This window comes from Pongo abelii, chromosome 10 (assembly GCF_028885655.2).
Source record: "Pongo abelii isolate AG06213 chromosome 10, NHGRI_mPonAbe1-v2.0_pri, whole genome shotgun sequence".
Lineage (NCBI taxonomy): Eukaryota > Metazoa > Chordata > Mammalia > Primates > Hominidae > Pongo > Pongo abelii.
The window spans coordinates 104094793-104109768 of record NC_071995.2 but is presented as its reverse complement, the minus strand read 5'-3'; the positions used below and the strand labels follow the sequence as shown (position 1 = coordinate 104109768).

Genomic DNA, 14976 nt, shown 5'->3' with positions numbered 1-14976 from the left:
GACAGATTCCACTGTTTCCACTGGGAGGTCCTGAACTTGGTATTCAAGGACTCCCAGAATCTGACTCACTTCTCTCAACTTTCACTTCCTACACAGACACTGTCAGATGGATTTGGTTCCCTGTTCACCCATGGGGTACCCCAGCCCCATCACTGTTCCAGCTAGAAGTCTTCACTCTCATCTGGTCCCTTTATATCCAGGAAAACACTTCAATAAAAACCAGGAGGCACCTGTATACATGTAGAGAGGAAGGGTCCCTACACAAAGCTAGAACCAGTTTTCAACTGGTTCAGGCAACCAGGAATTTCATTCGGTTTTACAGTGAATTAGTTTTTGCCAAAGCATTTTTGCCCAATGTGCTATCTCAAAAGGAACATAGTGCTATGTCTTTTACTGAGTCCACAATACATACTTTTATCTTCTCTCTGGTAATATCATTGTGCCACAACAGTACCAAAAGGAGGGCATTATTTCTAAAGTGTAGCTGTAAAGTCAAGATTCAGGACTACATTGTAGTTCACTCCAGGGTTGAAGGATAAATTGACTTCCTACATAAAAATTAAACCTTACTTGTGAAGACACAGGTGATAAGCTACTTGGATTCTCTTCACCAAAAAAGAAAATAAGGCTAGGCATAGTGGCTCACACCTGCAATCCCAGCACTTTGGGAGACCGAGGTTGGAGGATTGCTTGAGCCCAGGAGTTTGAGACTAGCCTGGGCAACAGGGCAAGATGCTGTGTCTACAAAGTTTAAAAATTAGCTGGGTATGGTGGCACACATCTATAGCCCCAGCTCCCTGGGAGACTGAGGCAGCAGGGTCACTTCAGCCCAGGAGGTTGAGGCTGCAGTGAGCCATGTGCAGCCACTGCACTCCAGCCTGGGTATCAGAGTGACATGCTGTCTCAAAAAAAAAAAAAAGAAAAAAAAAGGAAAATGAAACTCCAGAAAATTTCTTTGCCAATTATATATGTTCTACTGAACTTTCTACAAAGTTAACATTCTTCCTGGTGTTCTGGTTAAATTTTAATTGAAAAAAACTAAAATAATTATATATTATTAGCCCTAGATTAGCAACATTAAAGGCCAATAATCAATAGTACTATAAGCAAGTACCTAGCGCTTTGGTGATCATTTGTAAGCACTGCTTTCTCCTTCCATCATGAAATGCACTATTCTCTTGACTTCCACTTTCTGGAGTTCTTTCTACAATTCTGGACTCTTCTCATTCCACTTTGTAGACTTGTCCACCATTATGCAACCATTAAATTATACAGTTCTCCAAGTATCTGCTCTGAGCCTTCTATTCTTCTCCTCTACATTGTCTCTTGAGAAAATTGTGTTCATGCTCCAGGATTTGAGTGACATCTCTCAATTGATAGCACCTCTAGTAGATTGAGGAGTGGTTCCAAAAAGATGTGTCCAAATATGAACCATTGCCTGTTGATGTGACCTTATTTGGAAACAGGTTATTTGGAGATTAAATTAAGCTAAAGATCTCGAGATGAGATCCTCTTAGGTTTAGGTTCGACCCTAAATCCAATAATGAGTGTTCCTGTAAGACAAAGGAAAGGAGGAAATACTGACACACACAGAGTGGAAGGCCATGTGGAGATGAAGGCAGCAGACTGGAGTCAAGCAGCCCCAAGCCAAGGAATGCCAAGGGTTGCCAGGAGCCAACAGAAGCTAAGAGAGAGGGATGGCATGCATTCGCCCTTGCAGCCTCCAGAGAGAACCATCTCTGCCAATACATTGATTTTGGACTGCTGGCCGCCGGAACTGTGCAAGAATAAGTTTCTGTTGTTTTAAGCTGCCAAGTTTGTGGTAATTTGTCACAGCAGCCCTAAGAATCTAATACAGTACTCAAATCTGCATCTAAGTTCTGTGGCCTCTCTCTGAGTTCCAGACAAACATCTACAACTGCCAACGTTACACCTCAGAGGAACCTAAACTCATCGTGTCTCTGATTTAATCCAACATCTTGTCTGCCCAAGCCCACACCCCAACATGGCTTCGTTCTGTCTCCCCAACTCAGTGGATGGTATCACTATCCATCCAGTTCCATTAACCAGTTCTCTGGGTGTCACTCATGATGCTACCCTCTACTTTCTTCCCATAACTAATCGCCAAATACAGGCAATTTTACCCCCTAAATGTCTCTTAAGTCTATCCATTTATGTCTATTTTTACTGTCACACCTTAGTCCAGTGAGCATCAGCTCTTGCCTGGACTATTGCTGCAGCCTCCTAACCAGTCTGCCTACTTCAAGTCTTGCCCTCTACAGTCAGTTCTCAGTCCAGCAGCTAGAGTGATCTTATAAACATAAATCGAGTCACATCGTAGTCCTTCGATGGCCTCACATAACCCTAGGCCTGCAAGGCCCCCCATTGCCTGACCCCCCAACTACTTTTTCAGTCTTGGCTCACACACTTTTTCCCCTAGCTCCCTGAGCTCCAGCCATTCTGGCTTTTTTTTTCCTCCCCAGAAACCCTTGTAACATAGCAGGACCTCTGGTTTTAAATATTCTACAATTCAAATCCTGGCTCAGCCTCTTCTAGCTGTGTAACTTTGAGCAACTTACTTAGTTTTTTGGTATAGGTTAGGGGAAGGGGGTAGGGAAGCTAGGAAGTCCATTTCCCCATCTGGAAAATAGTAATAACAATAATTTTTACCTTACTGAATTGCTGTAAGTATTAAACGACCTGATTCACATCAGTCATTTAGTAAAGTATCCATTACATTCTTAAATATCAATGTTACCATCTTCTAACAATTTTGCCGTCTCCCACCACAAGGAATTTCCTATACCCACCATATCTCCACATCCTCCACCTAATCCATTCCCCATTATCCTTCAAACATTGTCTCCAATGCCTTCAGGGAATTATCCAACCATCAGCCTACCTTGGGGTCCTCTACAGAATTTCAGGGTCCCATGTAGCCTTTATTCCTAGCATTTATCACAGCAAGACCTGAGTCTTACCATGCACAACTCTTACATTACCAAAACAATTGCTTATCCAACAATGGATACATTGAAACCCTGGAATTTCTTCTAATGGAATTTTTTTGACCATGTATTTTTTAATGGTATGATAAACACATTGAGAACAATTTTCAAGGTGATAATGGAGTGATTTGCTAGGCAGCCAATGGCTTGTTGAAGATGCTGTATCAGCTCACTCTCCACACTATAAACAGGCAGCATGAGTCAAAATGGACAGATCAAAAACGACTCTGTCAGAAGTATTTCACTATGACAATCTTAACAACTACAGATTGCTTACAAATGAACAAGAGATGGTAGGGAGGTATTAGGTGAGAGATAACTTTAGAAATATATGGCAAATGCAAATAGATAATATGAATAGATTGTATCCAACACATTTAAACATCTCCTTCACGTTCCGTAGAATCTCACCTGAAGATTTTCCTCTGAACTCTGCTTTCACTTGGTTGTCCAGTGACCAGGGACCCTGATAAGAAAATGGCAATAATGTTACACTCTCCCTAACAGTAGTGATACCATTTTTATTTCTGCATCCCTAACATAAAGTTTAGGGTCAGTCTCATAGGAACTTCTCAGTAAGTGCTAATTGATCAAATAAATGAATGTTTTTGGATACCAATTAACAACACAGCTGTTCCCCAGAGAGATCCCTCAAGAAGTATGGCCATTTGACAAGAGTTTTAACCTCAGGGCTTCAGGGAACATATGATACTACAATTCCTATGCAGTGTGAACCAAAAAGTATCTGAGACAAGTTTCAATCAATTTAGAAAATCTACTTTGCCAAGGTTAAGGATGAGTCCACGACACAGCCTCCAGAGGTCCTCAGAACATGTGCACAAGGCGGCTGGGGCACAGCTTGCTTTCATACATTTTTAGGGAGACATAATACATCAATCAATGCATGTACAATTTACTTCAGTATGATCTAGAAAGGCAGGACAACTCAAAAGGTGGGGGCTTCCAGGTCAGAGGTAGATTTAAATTTTTTCTGATTGGCAGTTGGTTGAAAGAGAAAGGAATGTGTGGGTTATGATAAAGGGTTGTGGAGACCAAGGTTTTATCAAGCAGATAAAGCCTCCAGGTAGCAGGTTTCAGAGAGAATAGATTGTAAATGTTTCTTATCAAACTTAAGGTCTGCGTTGATGTTAATGCTGAAGGGGTATAATGAGGCATGTCTGACTCCTCTTCCATCATGGCCTGAACCAGATTTTCAGGTCAATGCTGGAATGCCCTTGGCCGAGAGGAGGGGTCCATTCAGATGGTTGGGGGGGCCTTAGAATTTTATTTTTGGCTTACATGGTGTTTTGGGCTTCCCACAGCCAAGTTCCCTGGATTTTCCTCTGGGAAGCCTCCCCTCCTCTACTCTCACTCTTTGTGCTTTGGGTGGAACACAGGGGTGGGTGTTCAACCATGAGCTATAATCCTGGACATGTGACCCAAACCTAGCCAATCAGAACATCACATCCTCCTAGACACAGCAATTGGTTCTGAGATGGACACGTAATCCAAGCCATGGCAATCAGTCCAATTGGAGCCAATCCTGAGTCTTTTGTTTGAACAACCAGAAACAGTTGGTGAGAACCAGACTCTTTTCCATTGGTCTTGGGGAAGCAACCCTGCAAGCCAGGAATAACCTAAGGCCATCAGCAAAGGAGGGCCATCAGCAAGGAAATCAACCCAAAGGAAGCAGAACACAGAGAAGGAGAAATATCAGGTCTTGAAGACATATTTGGAGCCCCTGGATCTAGCTATACCTGAACTCACATTGCCCCTGGACTGTTGCCATGTGACCCAACAAAGTCTTTTTTTTTTTTTTTTACTTAGTTTGACTTTCCTGTCACTTGCAGCAAAGAAGACCCTGATCAATACTCTATTTTCTGAAAACATCTGAGTTTTTTGATGACTTTAACCTAAGAATTTCAGCTTCAATACACTATATGAGTAATTAATGATGCAGGTCTCAGGAGGGTGAAGCAGGAGTTACCAGGTCACAAAGGCCCCAAGGGTAATATGTGAAGATCTAGACATTTGTACAGCATAACTAGTGATAACTCTGAAACTTCCAAGGACTCAAGTGGTTAAAGTTAACTGTATCTGAAATTCAAACACTAACTGGAATTAGTCACATTTAACTGGAATTAGAATACATTAGGTCACCTATTTCCATTGTAATACCAAATTAGTTCCCATTAATTGGCCCCTATTTATTTTCAATCACTTGCTTCTGTCAGATATTTGTACTGGCATTTCAGTCAGGAAGACGTTAGCTAGGCCTAATTGCTCAGACTGTATTTCACAGACAGCCTGTGCTATCAGATAGCTCTGGAAAGAAAACAATAGATGGCTTAACATGCAACTCTAGGAATGTCAGGTATGTGGTCATAAAATCTAATATTTTCAGAGCAGGGAGAGCCTTAGATTAGCTGCTAACCTTCCCTATGGCCCAAAACATTAAGTGGCCCCAGAGCTAAACTCATTTCTGACTGTTTTTTAAAAAGACATTTTCTTAAAGAGTAAAAATCATGACTGTCATACAAATAGAAAATGAACACATCAAAGGTTTTTATTTTATTCACCAATTAATGAGGAAACCCTAAGGTGTTAAACTGGTTCAAAGGAGAATTCAAAGAACAGACACATATGTAGGCAATCAGAAATGCCCAGCAATGAGGAAATGCATTTGTTAATAGATGCAAGACTGGTTTTCTCCACCAAACATTCATTTGCATTGACTGTGGATGAGAATCATTTACATTACTATGTTTTTTTTTTTCATTTACAGAGTAATAAAATAGCTCAAAGAGAGTGAAAGGCGCAGACTACTATGAACTTAAAGAACCCAAATTAAAGTACCGGATAGCACCATATGATACACAGTAATTCTTTTCTCTCGCCATTCAAAAATTTTTAGTTTTTCCTCTCAGTATATGATGTTTGCATTAACCAAAATATATTACACACGTTATTAGAGCATTTTTGTGGTTTTTTAAAAACCTCACTGAGCCTCAGTTTCCTCATTTTGAAAGAAAGGAAATTGTAATATTCATCTTGAAGGGTGTGGTAAAGATTAAACGCAATAATGTCTGGGAAATCCCCTAGAACAGCACACCCAGAACCTAGTTTAGGGAAAAATGTATGCTTCAATGGAAAACTATGCATTGTCTAGGGTATACCCTTCCAGATAATCTGATTCTGATTCTATGGGAGCTCTGTAACTGTATTACTGCCTAATAAAGTTACAGTTATTTATCTAAGTACTGTAGTAATTACAGTACTTACATTCAGTAATTTTGTCTATAGACACAAAAATAAATTCTGTTAGGGAGAGAACCTGTCTCTTCCCCTGACAATAAAGCCAGTTTTGCAGTCACTTGCAAATTTATTTCATTATTTCTGATCTATGAAAGTGTGGTTTGACTTCTCCTTTAAACCAATTGTAACATATGTCAAAGGCTGGCTGCACTAATACCACAGACACAACCTCTTGATAAGACAAAGCTGAGTTCATTGCTTACTGCAGTAAAGGACACACTGTTAGGAGCAGCAAATCCATACGGGTCTACAGCAACCTCAATTCTTGCCTCCTCAGAGAAAGAATTTGACATAAGGCAAACGAAAGGGCATAAGACAGAGTGAGAGACCGAGGCAAGTTTTAGAGCAGGAGTGAAAGAAAGTAAAGTACACTTGCAAGAAGGCCAAGGGGGCCACTTGAGAGACTCAAGTCTGCAGTTTGACTTTTAACTTGGGGTTTTATACGCTGGCATTCTGCATGCGTAATGGCCTGCCAGCCCTGGGGGTGTTGCATGCGCAGTGTGTTTACTTTAGTTGTGTGCATGCTCATACGCCGCGTTCTTCCCTTACCAGTCAAGCGTTCCTAGAGGAAGGTCAAATACCAGGTAAACTCCACCATTTTGCCTCTTAGTGCGCATGCTTGAGCCCACTTACCCGGCTCCTGAGATTTTATCGGGAAGCTGCTGATCAGCAGCTTCAGGTGTTTTCTGTCTACTGGGAGACTGCCTTTCCCTGGCGTTGGCTGGGACCAATTATCATTTTAGAGACAGTTTAACAACTGCCTAACCATCACCTGATGGTCATCTGACATTCTTGGGCTGGGAGTTCGCGGGGCTCTCCTGCTCTGCTCGCCATTGGCTAACTATCTACTGTAACAATACCACCTAGCAAAGCTGTGGCCGTGTCTTGCAGGAAGAAGGTGAGGTCGGAATTTATTAAGAATTGGAAGTTTGATTTAAGGTGGGCTTTCAAAGCAGAGATATGATTAGGATTGGGTAAGGTTCATGGTACGACAGTTCAGAATTGCTAGAAACAGCAAGGTGACAATTTCAAAGCAAGAGAGGTGAAGAATCTTCAGGAAGCTTTAATAATCAACATCTGCCTGTGTAGCCCACTCTAATGAAGACACAAGAATAGCACAATGTCATGTTAATGCAGAGTAGGGTGTGTTTGGTTCTCAGCACCCAGCCTGAATATGAGGTAAGGAGACTTCTGTTCTCAGCCCCTCCTGAGGTCATTTTTCAGCCTCAGTTGAAGGATAAACCATTGATTTCTAAGGATGTAATCAATCCACCTCTTTACCACTATTAGAGGTATCATAATTGCATATCAAGATTCTATCAATAATTGCATCTAAGTTTCTGGAGGTGGTTGTTTCAACTTCTAAAAGGGTCAGGTTTTCCAGTTCTTTCTGCCTTCCTTTTGCTAGAACATTTGATGGGACAGCCGCTGAGCAACAGCATTTATGACTCCAGAGATCACACATGTGAACCCTGCCACACAAATACTAAACCAGGATTATGGTCAGTTTGTTCTTCACTTCTCAGTCAGGAGCCAAGGGCATCCAGGTTACACTAAAAGAACAGATCCCATCCCCCAATCTGAAGAGTTCACAGAACCAGACATGGAGTCGTTAACCAAATGACCTAAGTTTCTGATTTCTTTGTTTACTTCACCAGATCTTTTTATTAATATTAAAAATCTAAGAGAGGTCTGCAGGGATTTACATATGACATTCTTCTCCTAAAACAGCACATGTTCTTCCTCCAGAGTCCAATACGATGTCTAAAGCAGATCTGTTCTGAACCCACCACTTGTCCAATTTCATCATCTTCTTGGATGAGGAGTTCTGTGGCTTAGAGGAGAAAAAGAAACCTTTTTCTCTACTCTCTGGGACTGTGAGTGGGACTTGTGAATTAATCTGACAAAGGACAGATTAAATGAGGAAAAAGGCATACAAATTTTATTTGATGTTAATATTTTAATTTTTATGTAGACAGAGGCATTTTTAGAAGTGAAGACCCCAAACAAGCAGTTAGCCCTGGGGGATTATATACCATTTTAACAATGGGCAATAAATCCTGTGTGAGAGAAGTAACAAGACAAAGGAAAGTTGGGGTTTGGGCTCCTAGGGGCAGTAAATTGTAGGAAGGTGACTAGAACATGTATGGTAAATAAGAGTTGTTTAGTAAGGTTTGTTATGAAGAGAGTCATCCTTCTCTTCCTAATACGGGAACACCTTTACAAATAGAAATTTATGTCAGTTTTACAAAGGGAAATATAAGTCCTGCTTTTAAGCAAAAAAGGGGAGAGCAGAGAATTCTTCCTGTGCCTGCTATTTCTCAGTTTCCTTCAGCTCAAAATAATTATTATGCCAAAGTGACATATTTTGGGGTGACAGTTCTGGTACGCTGCAGTAGCCTTCATGGCATTGTCTAAATTGTTTGCTGTTCTCTTAACCATACCAGGTAGGATTCCCCCAGCTTTTCACACCTCTTATAAGCATGAATAAAGAGACCTAAGGAAAGGGAAAAAATTCAAAATCCAGAATTCCCTTGAAGTGAAGATCTACTGGTCTCTTTTTCCTAGAGGATAAATCAATGAGACAATAAATAAATAACCTTTATATTATAGGTGAAGACAATAAGCAGTAAAACAAGGAAACAAGGTCATCAAAATTGAACAAATTTTGCTAAGATTCTAATACATTTTATAGCTTTTCAGAAGCATTTACACATACTACAATCTTCTTTTTCCCTTAACAAAAACATATAGTATTAACTTGCATAAAAACATGTACCTCTCTGCCAAGATTATTCCTAATAGAGTCTCATTCAGGTATATTCAATTATAACTTCTAACCAAAGTAACTTTATTTCCCAGAGAAAACTGGGGTAAGCAGGAAGAGTGTGGATAATTGTCCACTGTCACACATCAGCACTTTGCAGACTAGCAGAGCTCATGAATATAACACAATTTTCTACAGCTACACACAACCCTAATACAACTTCTCAAAGTGGCAAAAATGATTACATTCATTAACAGGCACAAAGATAGCATATAAAAATAAGAAGCAAAAGTATACAAACTTTAAGTTATGCTTAATAATTAACGTTTCAATATGCTATCTTACTCAGAAATTATATTGTCATCCAATGACTACCTATTCATTAACTAAATTTAATAGTTCCAAATATCTTGGAAATTAATAGTCTCACAGACTACAAAACATAATTAGTGTTGAAGTAAAATTTTTCAGAATAAGTCAACACAAATATATATTTTTCATAACCATAAGCATTAAATAGAAGTAAGCCTAGTTTATTTGATCAGTTAATCTGTGTAAGTTTAAGAATATACCCAATTAAGGCTGGGCACGGTGGCTCACACCTGTAATCCCAGCACTTGGATCACAAGGCAGGTGGATCACAAGGTCAGGAGATCGAGACCATCCTGGCTAACATGGTGAAACCCCATCACTACTTAAAAATACAAAAAATTAGCCGGGCATGGTGGTGGGCGCCTGTAGTCCCAGCTACTCGGGAGGCTGAAGCAGGAGAATGGCGTGAACCTGGGAGGCGGAGCTTGCAGTGAGCCGAGATCATGCCACTGCACTCCAGCCTGGGCGACAGAGCAAGACTCCGTCTCAAAACAAACAAACAAACAAAAAAGAATATACCCAATTAGAATAAAATCATAAGCTTCGGTTATACTTTACCCTGATAAATCAGAGAAAATATAACTTTTTCATTAAGCCAAAAATAATAAGTCTCATTTGCAAAATTTCACTGAAAGCATGTAAACTCAGACTCTTAGACCATTTAAGTTTCTATAAGATTATCATCTTTAACATATCAAAAGTATTTATTCAATTTTTTTAATTTCTGGGAATTTTTAAAAATATTCAATTGATAGAAGCACTTATTTCAAATAAATCAATTAGAAGGGCTCCTTTAATCTTTAAAGTTTCCTCTGAGAACCTTATTGATTAGTCACTGCATTTTTTACATAGAGTTGTCTCTCCACATCCATGGGCTTCACATTCATGGATTTAACCAACCTCAAATTGAAAATATTCTTTAAAAAATTTACATCTGTACTGAACGTGTAAACTCTTTTTCTCTTCATTATGCTCTAAACAATACAGTATAACAAATATTTATACAGAATTTACATTGTATTGGGTATGGATATGGTTTGGCTCTGTGTCCCCAAATCTCATCTTGAATTGTAATCCCCACATGTAAAGAAAGGGACCTAGTAGGACATGACTGGATGATCATGGTGGTGGTTTCCCCCATGCTGTTCCCATGAGATCTGATGGTTTTAAAGTGTTGACAGTTCCTCCTTCACTGGCTTTCTTCTATTTCCTGCCACCTTGTGAAGAAGGTGCTTGCTTCCCCTTTGCCTTCTGCCATTATTGTATGTTTCCTGAGGCCTCTCTAGCCATGTCAACTGTGAGTCAATTAAACCTCTTTCCTTTACAAATTACACAGTCTCAGGGAAGTTCTTTATAGCAGTGTGAAAATGAACTAATACAGTAAATTGGTACCAGGAGTAGGGTACTGCTATAAAGATGCTTGAAAGGTGGACAAAACTTTGGAACCAGGTAATGCACAGAGGTTGAAAAAGTTTGGAGGGCTCAGAAGAAGACAGGAAGATGTGGGAAAGTTTGGAACTTCCTAGAGACTTGTTGAATGGCTTTGACCAAAATGTTGATAGTGAGATGAACAATGAAGTCCAGGCTGAGGTGGTCTCAGATGGAGATGAGTAACTTACTGGGAACTGGAGTAATGGTCACTCTTGCTATGCTTTAGCAAAGAGACTGGTGGCATTTTGCCCCTGCCCTAGAGATCTGTGGAACTTTGAACTTGACAGAGATGATTTAGGGTATCTGGTGGAAGAAATTTCTAAGTGGCAAAGCATTCAAGAAAAAGCAGCATAAAAGTTTGGAAAATTTGCAGTCTGACTACGAGGTAGAAAAGAAAAACCAATTTTTTAGGGAAAAATTCAAGCCAGCTGCAGAAATTGCATAAGTAATGAGGAGCCAAATATTAATCACCAAGAAAATGGGGAAAATATCTCCACGGCATGCCAGAGATCTTCACAGCAGTTCCTCTCATCACAGACATGGAGGCCTAGGAGAGAAAAATGGTTTTGCGTGCTGGGCCCAGGGCCCCTGCTGCTCTGTGCAGCCTCAGGACATGGCACCCTGCATCCCAACCACTTCAACTCCAGCCATGGCTAAAAACAGCTCAGACCATTGCTTCAGAGGGCGCAAGCCCCAAGCCTTGGCAGCTTTCATGTGGTGTTGGGCCTGTGGGTGCACAGAAGTCAAGAATTGAGGTTTGGCCACCTCATGTTCTCACTCATAAGTGGGAGCTGAACAATGAGACCACATGGACACAGGGAGGGGAACATCACACACCAGAATCTGTCAGGGGATGAGGGGCAAGGGGAGGGAGAGCATTAGGACAAATACCTAATATATATGGGGCTTAAAACCTAGATGACAGATTGATAGGGGAGCAAACCACAATAGCACATGCATACCTATGTAACAAACCTGCATGTTCTGCACATGTATCTGATAACTTAAAGTAAAATAAAAAATAAAAAAGAAGAAGAGGAAGAGACATCAGAATATCTCCTCTATATTGTTTGACTTTCTACAGTAAATAAATACATAAATAAATGAAGAATTGAGATTTGGGAACCTCCGCCTAGATTTCAGAGGCTGTATGGAAATGCCTGAATGTCCAGGCAGAAGTCTGCTGCAGGGCTAGAGCCCTCATGGAGAACCTCTGCTAGGGCAATGCAGAAGAGAAATGTGGGATTGGAGTCCCCACACAGAATCCTCACTGGGACACTACCTAGTGAAGCTGTGAGAAGAGGGCCACTGTCCTCCAGACCTCAGAGTGGTAGATCCACCAACAGCTTGTATCATGCACCTGGAAAAGCCGCAGGCAGTCAACACCAGCCCATGAATGAGCTACCCAAGGCCATGCAAGCCCACCCCTTGCATTGGCATGCCCTGGATGTGAGGCATGAAGTCAAAAACTATTATTTTGGAGCTTTAAGATTTAATCACTGCCCTGTTGGCTATCAGACTTGCATGGAGCCTGTAGCCCCTTTGTTTTGGGCAATTTCTCCCATTTGGAATGGAAGCATTTTCCAATGCCTGTAATGCCATTGTATCTAGGAAGTAACTAACTGGCTTTTGATTTTATACGCTCATAGGTGGAAGGGACTTGCCTTGTCTCAGATGATGCTTTGGACTTGGACTTTTGGGTTAATCCTGGAATGAGTTAAGACTTTGGAGGACTGTTCAGAAGCCATGACTGTTTTGAAATGTGAGAAATACATGAGATTTTGGAGGGGCCAAGGGTGAAATGATATGGTTTAACCTTTTGTCCTCACCCAAATCTCATCTCAAATTGTAATCCCCATGTGTCAAGGGAGGGACCTAGTGGGAGGTGATTGGATAACAATGGTGGTTTACCCCATGCTGTTCTCATGATAGTGAGTGAGTTCTTTTTTTTTTTTCTTTTTTTTGAGATGCGAGTCTCGCTTTGTCGCCCAGGCTGGAGTGCAGTGGTGTGATCTCGGCTCAGTGCAAGCTCCGCCTCCCAGGTTCATGCCATTCTCCTGCCTCAGCCTCCTGAGTAGCTGGGACTACAGGTGCCCACCACCACACCTGGCTAATTTTTTGTATTTTTAGTGGAGACAGGGTTTCACCGTGTTAGCCAGGATGATCTCGATTGATAGTGAGTAAGTTCCTATGAGAGCTGATGATTTTACAAGCGTTGACCATTTCTCCTTTGCTGGCTTTCTTCTCTCTCTTGCCACCTTGTGAAGAAGGTGCGTGCTTCCCCTTTGCCTTCTGCTATGATTTTACGTTTCCTGAGCCCTCTCCAGTCAGGTGGAACTGTGAATCAATAAAACCTCTTTCCTTTACAAATTACCCAGTCTCAAGGAAGTTATTTTAGCAGTGTGAAAATGGATGAATACAGGTATTATAAGTAATCTGGAGATTATTTAAAGTATATCGGAGGTTATATGTAGGTTATATGCAATTACTACACCACTTTATGCTGGTTATTTGAGCATCTGCAAATTTTTGTATCCTGAAACCAATTCCTCATGGATACCAAAGGAAGACTGTATTTTCTCTATTGTTTTTTAGCCAAGACAGGGTAATTCTTTTTGCAAAGTCTTTTTTTTAAATATGTACTACTATCTTTATTAAGAGACTCCCTCCTTTGGAGTTGAATGACTAATGTGGGAGCATCCAGATGTTTTATTGGTAAGGCCATAAATTTATTCAGATTTCCACTTCGTTTTTGTCCTAAGCTCTTTTCAAAGCACTCAGCAAGGAATTGGGAGTTCTGGCAGTAGGGTCATTTCCTATTCTAATCTATTCTTATGTGTTAAATACCCAACTTCTGACTTGGCAATATTTATTTGTGAAAAGTTAAAGGAGAGCCAGGGCTGCATCTGCTTCAAGATCTTCTCCTGAATGGTGTCTAAAGGTATAAAGAACTATCTCTGAAGTCTCCAAAGAACTCATCCTTTCCTTGCTTCCGACTGGATTAGAGTCTAATCTACCTTCATAGAGAAGAGTTTGGGTTAGACTCCAAAAGACCTTATCCAACATTTACAGCTTTTCTAAGGCCCTCTGATTTTCTGTAAAAGCCAGGGTCCTTTAAATCATTCTTGAGAGCTTCCAACCCTGCTCGTTCTATCCAGTCCTTAGCATGTAAGATTACCACTAGCACATGAACTTATTGATAAGATTAGTGAGTCCTGCATTATACATTCATAAGATAATTTCTCTGCAAATTTCTCCCTGTCCTGTCTGGGCTTTGAAAAGTCTTTTGACAATGGCACTCAGCTAAGACTGAGACCAGGGTTTGAAATCAACAGAAAAGGGTTTTGTTTGTTCTGAGGGAGATTTAACTCTAAGAGACAATGGAGCTTAAGGTGATGCAGGAGAGCCTAGAGGGAGGAAGAGCAAATAAGAGGGGTAAATGGGGCAGAAGGAAATGGAAGAGTATAGGATTTGAGGAGAGTAGTAGTATAAAGGCTATTATTAGGTTAAAATTGTGATTCAGGAGGGTCTAAAGAGAGAGATTGATTTAAGGTTATTTAAAATTTTGCTTTGGCCAAGTAATATCTTAGAAAAAAGATTTTGGAATCTGAATATTTCAGATTTTTTTTATAAGCATTAAGAAATGAGGACCATTGGAAGTTTAAAGTGCTCCTTTTTGAACTGAACTTCTCAGTCCCCATGGCCTGCTTAAGCAAAGGGCTTACTTCAGCGCCTATGCTTGTCCACTTCCCTATGAATTTTCTCTTCCTGATAGACAACAAATACTACAAGAGAGGCAAAGAGCAGTGCTAGTACGAAAAGACTTCCATCAACCATATACATTTTTTTTTCCAATTTGGGCACCTAAGAAGAGTTTCTTAATCCCAGAAATTAAAATTATAAACTCAGCATCTGGGAGCTCAATGAAAGAGATCAAAGTTCCAAACACTGCAAGATTCATTCACCCCATTGATTAGGTCTTATGACCTAATCACCTCTTAAAGATCCCACCTCTGAATATTGTTACAATGGCAATAAATTTCAACATGAGTTTTGGAATGACATTAAAGCCAAAGCAGTTAT

The 14976-nt window shown here is 40.4% G+C and overlaps 1 long non-coding RNA gene across 1 annotated transcript in view; it reads right to left on the bottom strand.

Annotated features, from left to right (window-relative positions):
* Positions 1–14976, bottom strand: part of LOC129049339 (uncharacterized) — a 403176-nt gene that overhangs the window by 347488 nt on the left and 40712 nt on the right. The window contains exon 2 of the long non-coding RNA XR_008512377.2: positions 3420–3474. This is a non-coding gene — a long non-coding RNA (uncharacterized LOC129049339). The remainder of the gene's footprint in view (positions 1–3419; positions 3475–14976) is intronic.